The following is a 7,630-nucleotide window of genomic DNA, read 5'->3' on the forward strand; positions in this document are numbered from 1 at the left end:
AACACCACGCTGAAAGCGAAGCTGGACGAGCAGGAAGGTAGATCCCGGCGCAATAATGTGCGCCTGGTTGGCGTACCAGAGACGGCCGGGGGCCCAGCCCTTGATCTCTTCATGGAGGACTTAATCCAAAACCAGCTTCAGCCGAGGGGTCTCTCTAATTTCTTTTCGGTGGAACGAGCGCATCGTGTCCCGGGAGGCAAACCACGCCCAGGTAATCCACTGCGTCCGATTTTGGCGCGCATTTTTAACTTTCGGGACCGTGACGCCATATTGCAAGCTGCACGGATAACCCCACCGATCAAGATTGAGAACTCAGAGGTCACATTCTACCCCGATTACACCGCGGCAGTGGCCCAAAAGCGAAGGAGCTTCATAGAGGTGAAGAGAGCTCCGCGCCAGAGAAATCAAATACTACATGATTTTCCCAGCGAGGCTCCGTGTAGAATCCGAAGGGAAGGCATGGTTTCTGGAGTCCCCTGAAGAGGCGAGGGAATGGCTGGAGGGATGGCGGCCGGCACGAGGACCAAAGCGTCAAGGGAACACTCGCAGTGATTCGGACGACGGGGGACACAGCACGGAGAAGGAACACTAGCGAATGGGGGACACAGCCGGATCCCGTACAGGCTACGGACAGAAACTGCAACAGGAGTCATGGAGGAACTGTCATTCCTTATGAACACGATCCATAAGTGGGCTCTACGGAGGGAGGTGGGAAGGGGAACGTTTTCACTGAACACTACAGAGACGTAGGGCAGAAGCTACAGTTCAACAAATGAAGACTGCAGCAGGTAGGAACTATCGAACCCAAATGTACTGACGGGACTAAACTCCTATGAAGGGACTACATAAGGGTCAACGGGGTCTAACCCCGCTTGTTATGCAACTCACTAGGGTACAAAAGCACTCTGCTCAGTTGGGGAGGTGGATGGTTGTGGATCCGCCGGGCAGGGAGGCAGGGTGTGGGGCAGGGGTTTTATGTAATGTAAAGTTTACACGAAATTGTTCACAGGTTACAGTTCCACAGTCACTCCTCAACACGACACACAAGAATACAAGGGCACTGGGTATAAGTGCAGGCAAGGGGGCCGCATGGCAACGTCCACCACGTGACCATCATGTTAAACAGGGGAGCAGTGGGTACTGACCCCCAATCACAACAAATGGTTGCCCCTCCCCTGTCAATTATATCATGGAATGTGAACGGGTTGGGACACAAAATAAAGAGGGGACTGGTCCTGCAATATCTAAAGAGGAAAGGCCCAACGGTGGTGTTACTTCAGGAAACGCATTTGACAGGGTTGGCCTGTAAGGCAATAAACCGATGAGGATTTAAGATGGCCGCATAGGCAGAATTCTCCTCCGGATCCAGAGGGGTTGGTATACTAATTCATAAAAGCTCCCCACTGTGATCACGAAAACATGGGCAGATGATCAGGGGCACTTTGCCGCACTTACTTGTCAATGGGAGGGACGCCTCTACAATATGGTCTCTGTATACATCTCACCGATACTTCACCAGTCAGCTTTCCACGATCTTGTGAAACTCTTGTCAGACTTACCGGAGGGTGAACTAATTATAGGGGGGATCTAAATGCAGTATGTGATGCGGCCCTTGACCGCAACCCAACCAGGGAGGAAACCAGAACCGATCAAGCCCTCAGGGACTTTCTTGACGCCATGGGCCTCACTGACATGTGGAGACTAAAACACCCCGTCGATCAGCAATACATTTACTCTGGAGCACATAATAGTCTATCACGTATAGACTACATACTGACGCTAGCGGTAGCCCCAGAGAAGGTAATAGCGATCGAACACTTAGCAAGGGGAATCTCCGACCACTCCCCTATACACCTTACATATACTACACAGCTCCCTAGACGACCGAGAATCTACCCCCTATATCCGGTCTACCTACAGAACCAGGCCCTAGTAAGAGCCACGGACAACTACTTCGCCGAAAATGCGTAGACGGTGGATTCACTGTGCACTCTTTGGGAGGCATACAAAACAGTTATCTGGCGGCAAGCCATTTCGAGTATCACCCGCCACAAGCGAGAGCACAGACATAACGTTGAGTCCTTGGAAGCGGCTACGTTGGAGGCAGAAAGAGCACATGCCATAGACCCCAACGAGGCCACAGCACAGACCCTCACATTAGCAGCCCAGGAGTTCCGAGCAGATGCTGAAGATATGGCAAAGGTGAGACACACAGACCCCAGACACAGGGTATACGAAATGGGGGACAAGACAGGGAAAATGCTCGCATGGCTAGAAAAGAAAGATAGAAGGATTGCTCAAATGACACTAGAGGACGGTACACTTACGACTGAGCCCCTGATAATTGTAGAATAATTAGCAACATACTATTAACAGGTATACACACCACGCGGAGGGGTGACGGAGGAGGAGTGCCTGCAATTTTTGAATGAGATAACGCTGACTACTCTCTCGCCGGAAGATGTGGAAGCGCTTGAAGCAGCCTTTTCGGGGGAGGAGGTAGGAAAGGCACTGTCGGCACTGCACACGGGCAAGGCAATGGGGCCTAATGGTTTACCAGTGGAGCCATATAAAAAGGTAGCGAATGCGATCACCCCCGTCTGTTGGACATGTATAATGACTGTTTAGCTCAGGGAACACTAGCGAGGGACCAGAGATTGGCAACCATAGTGACAATACGCAAACCCGGGAAACCACCGGAGCAGCCCTCTTCATACAGACCGAAATCGTTGATAAACGCAGAGGCAAAGATACTGGCAAAAACACTAGCGCTACGACTACAGACTCACCTTACGACGCTAGTCCACCCAGACCAATTGGGCTTTATGCCTGGACGTAACACCTCCCTGAATTTAAGGCGCCTCAATGGGGTTCTAGCGCGCTCTTCATTGGTCCAAGAAGATGCGGCCATTCTTTCCTTAGACGCGAGGATAGCGTTTGACTTAGTTTAATGGCCGTTCCTGTTTGCGGTGCTTCGGAGGATGGGTTTTGGCCCATAATTCTGTGGGTGGATTCGATTGCTATACACAACACCTTTGGCACAGGTAGTGGCAAATGGCCATGTCTCCAGGGAAATCGCACTGGGTAGAGGGACACGACAGGGCTGTCCACTCTCCCCTCTCCTCTTTGCCCTCATATTGGAACTGCTAGCGACATGGATCCGCACAACACCACTGCTTAGAGGGCTCACATGGGAGGCGGGCTGGGAGGACCGAATCTCCCTGTACGCAGACGATGTGTTAATATACATGACGTCCCTACGGAGTCCCTGGAGGCACTATTCAACATCCTCACAGTGTATGGGGAGTAGTCAGGGTACACAATAAATCGGTCAAAGTCACTGCTCTGTTTAATGTGTGGCAATCGCCAACGCTCCTCCCAGACTGTCCCCTGCAAATTGTAACCGGGGGATTTAAATACTTAGGTATATATGTCACCCCCCAAGATAAGATTTTTATGGACGAAAACCTGATGAAACCCCTACAGAGACTAAAAGCAGACGTTTCACACTGGCGGTCCCTACCGCTGATGCTGTTGGGAAGGGCCGCACTCTTTAAAATGCTGGCACTCCTGAGGTTCCTATACGCACTCCAGAATACCCCTTTTCCGGTTCCGCTGACATATTTTAAGGCCATAGAAGCAGAAATGTCCTCTTTATTATGGGATGGCAAGCCAGTCCGCATTGCTCAGTCTGAATTGATACCCAGCTGAGACGATGGGGGAATAGCCCTACCTCACACGACGACCCAGCATACAGATTAGACAGGGAGTTTTTGCTGGCAGATAACTTGATGAAAACCCTCTACACAAACAATAAACGGCACACCCTGACAGGCCCCACTGCCCACACAATCAAAATTTGGCATACAGCGCAGAGAGGGTGCTCACACTGGCCACTCCCCTGTGGACGACATGCAAGATGGGTCAACACGAGAGGGTTCAAACAATGGGACCTAATAGGCATCACTAACATCGGCGATCTATGGGTGAGAGGGGAGATCATTCAATTTCCTGCACTCCAAGAAAAATACGGATTGGCAGACTTGGAGCTCTACCGTTACACTCAAATCAGACACGCACTTAAAAGCGCCATCCCTATGGGCACTAAACTAGCTGACGGGTCGCCACTAGAGGACAGACTCCTTACAGATCACTTGGACAAAAAAGCCATATCACAGACATATCGTAAAATACTAAATAATCTCCCAGATCCCACGGTGGTCCTCTGTAGCAAATGGGAGGCAGAACTAGGAGACATAGATGATTCAGACTGGATGGACGCGCTGGCATTGGCTAGGGAGGCAGCGATCCCGTCTCGCCTGAAACTAGTGCAACTCAGGTGCTGCATCGTGTATACTACCCTCGCACCACATTACACAAACTTGGACATGTGCACGATCCACTTTCCCTATAAGAGGATGCGGGCAAACCGGAACATACTTTCATACACTATGGGAATGCCCAAAGATACAGGCCTATTGGGAGGAGGTTTTGCTTGAGATTGCAGAATCAATCAATCAATCAAAGACATTTATATCGCGCACTACTCACCCGGAGGGTCTCAAGGCGCTTGGGGAGGGGGGGTCTGCTACTGCTCGAACAGCCAGGTCTCGAGCTGCTTCCTGAAGGCGAGGTGGTCTTGGGTCAGGCGGAGGGGGGTCGGGAGGGAGTTCCAGGTCTTGGCGCCCAGGTAGGAGAAGGACCTTCCTCCTGTTGTGGCTCTTCGGATACGGGGGACGGCGGCGAGGGCGTGGCTGGTCGATCGGAGCTGGCGTGTGGGAGTGTAGAAGTTGATGCGGCTGTTGAGGTATTTCGGGCCTTGGTTGTGTAGGGCTTTGTGTGCGTGGGTGAGGAGACGGAAGGTGATTCTCTTGTTGACCGGGAGCCAGTGCAGATCTCTCGGGTGTCCGGAGATGTGGCTGCGTCGGGGGATGTCGAGGATGAGTCTCGCTGAGGCGTTCTGGATTCGCTGGAGTCTCTTCTGGAGCTTGGCGGTGGTTCCGGCGTAGAGGGCGTTGCCGTAGTCCAGTCGGCTGGTGACGAGGGCGTGGGTGACCGTCTTCCTGGTCTCGGTGGGGATCCACAGGAAGATCTTACGTAGCATGCGCAGGATATTGAAGCAGGACGAGGAGACGGCGTTGACTTGTCTGGTCATGGAGAATTGAGGAGTCCAGGATGAAGCCCAGGTTGTGTGCATGGTCTGTCGGTTTGGGTGCGGTGCCCAGGGCGGGGGGCCACCAGGAGTCGTCCCAGGCGGAGGGCGAGGAGCCCAGGATGAGAACTTCCGTCTTGTCTGAGTTCAGTTTCAGTCGGCTGGTCATCATCCACTCAGCTACGTCTTGCATCCCTTCGTGAAGGTTGTGTTGGCGTGCGATGGCCGCAAGGGGCTCATGTAGATATTGAAGAGGGTGGGGCTGAGCGAGGATCCCTGAGGAACGCCGCAGATGACTTCGGTGGCCTCTGACCTGAACGGGGGTAGGCGGACTCTCTGTGTCCTTCCAGCGAGGAAGGAGATGATCCACTCCAGTGCCTTCTCCTGGATTCCGACGTTGCTGAGGCGCTGTACTAGGGTGCGGTGGCAGACAGTGTTGAATGCTGCGGAGAGGCCTAGGAGGATGAGGGCCGCTGTTTCTCCGTTGTCGAGCAGGGCTCGGATGTCATCGGTGGCGGCGATGAGGGCGGTCTCGGTGCTGTGGTTGGCCCTGAAGCCCGACTGCGAGGGGTCGAGGGATCCATTCGTCTTGAGGAAGGCGGCCAGTTGCTTGTTGACGGTCTTCTCAATGACTTTGGCTGGAAACTGGAGGAGCGAGATGGGGCGGTAGTTTTTGAGTTCGGTGGGGTCCGCTGTTGGTTTCTTTAGTAGAGCGCTGAGTTCGGCGTGCTTCCAGCTCTCAGGGAAGGTGGCGGTGTCGAAGGAGGTGTTGATGATGTCCCGCAGATGGGGTGCGATGACGACGTCGGCCTTGTTGAAGACGTGGTGAGGGCAGGGGTCAGTAGGAGATCCGGAGTGGATGGAGTTCATCGTGTGGATGGTGTCTTCGGTGCTGATCGGGGTCCAGGCGCTGAGGGTGGTGGTGGGGGGCGTTGGTGCGGTCGTGGGGAGCGTTGTTTGTGTGCTGAAGCTGTTGTGTATGTCAGCGATTTTGTTGTGGAAGTAGGAGGCCAGGGAGTTGCAGAGGTCTTGCGATGGGGTGATGTCGTTGTTTGCGGCGTTGGGGTTGGAGAGCTCTCTCACGATGTTGAAGAGTTCCTTGCTGTTGTGTGCGTTGTTGTCCAGTCGTTCCTTGAATGCTGTTTTCTTGGTGGCGTGGATCAGTTGATGGTGCTTTCGGGTGGCGAGCTTGAGGGTGGTCATGTTGTCCGGTGTTGGGTCTCTTCTCCAGGCTCTCTCGAGGGCTCTGCAGTTCTTCTTGGAGCTCTTGAGTTCGTCGGTGAACCATGGGGCCTTCTTGCTGCTGGGTCTGCTGGGCGGAGTCCTCAGTGGGGCGAGGTCGTCTGCGCAGTTGCTGATCCACTTCGTGAGGTTGTCGGCGGCATGGCGGGGGTTCGCTGAGCTGGCGGGAGGGTGCTGGCTCAGGGATGCGGCGAGTTGGTCGGCCGCGATCTTGTTCCAGCTTCTTCGTGCAACCTGTTGCTGGTGGTGGTGGATCGTGGATGAGAAGACGGCGTTGAGTGTGTGTCCGGCGTAGTGGGTGAGGGTGGTCACCAGCTGCTTGAGTCCGAGGTTGTCGAGGTTGCCGAGCAGGGGTGGTGGTGTTGCGGTCATTGTTGTTCTCCAGGTGGAAGTTGAGGTCCCCGAGGAGGATGTAGTCAGCTGAGGGGAGGGCGTGCGGGCTGATGAAGTTGGCAATGTCTTCGCTGAATTGTGTGCGTGGTCCCAGGGGTCTGTAGATGAGGGTGCCTCTGAGGGTGGTCTTGGGGTCGGTGTGAATCTGGAAGTGCAGGTGTTCGGCGGTTGTCAGGGTGTCGTCGGTGTTGGTCGTGATGCGGATGGTGTTCCTGTGGATGATGGCGATGCCTCCTCCCGTCTGGTTGGTGCGGTCTCTCCGGGTAATCTTGTAGCCCTCCGGGATGGCGATAGCGATGTCGGGCGCTGAGGAGGCGTTCATCCATGTTTCCGTGAGGAAGGCAACGTCTGGAGATGTGGTGTAGAGGAGGTTCCAGAGTTCGACGGCGTGTCTGTGGACGGAGCGAGTGTTGAGCAGGATGCACTTCAGGTGGTTGCTGCTGGTGTTCGGGTTGGCAGGTGCTGGTGTAGTGCAGGTCTGGATGCAGGTGAACTTGCAGGAGTGGCAGCTGAAGGGTCCGTGGGTGCGTCTCGGGGTGGCTCGGTAGCATCCCGGGATTCGGCCGGCGTTGAGTGCGTTGAGGGTGGCGGCGTCGTACGTCCGGCGGGTGGGCTGGGGTCTGCGGGCGCCAGGGGTCCTGGCGCTGGGCGCGCGCAGACGGGCTTACCTTCGGCGCTCAATCGGTGCTCCCGCTGCGCGTGTCCGATGCGCGGTCGCTCTGGGGGCGTCATAAGAGAGGAGCCGGGAGGGCGGGTCAGCTGGGTGGCGGGAGCGGGGCGGCCAATGGGCAGGGGGGGCGGAGTCGGCGGGGGTCAGTGGCGGGAAAGGGCTCTCAGGGCGGC

Source organism: Lissotriton vulgaris, chromosome 5 (assembly GCF_964263255.1).
Source record: "Lissotriton vulgaris chromosome 5, aLisVul1.2, whole genome shotgun sequence".
Lineage (NCBI taxonomy): Eukaryota > Metazoa > Chordata > Amphibia > Caudata > Salamandridae > Lissotriton > Lissotriton vulgaris.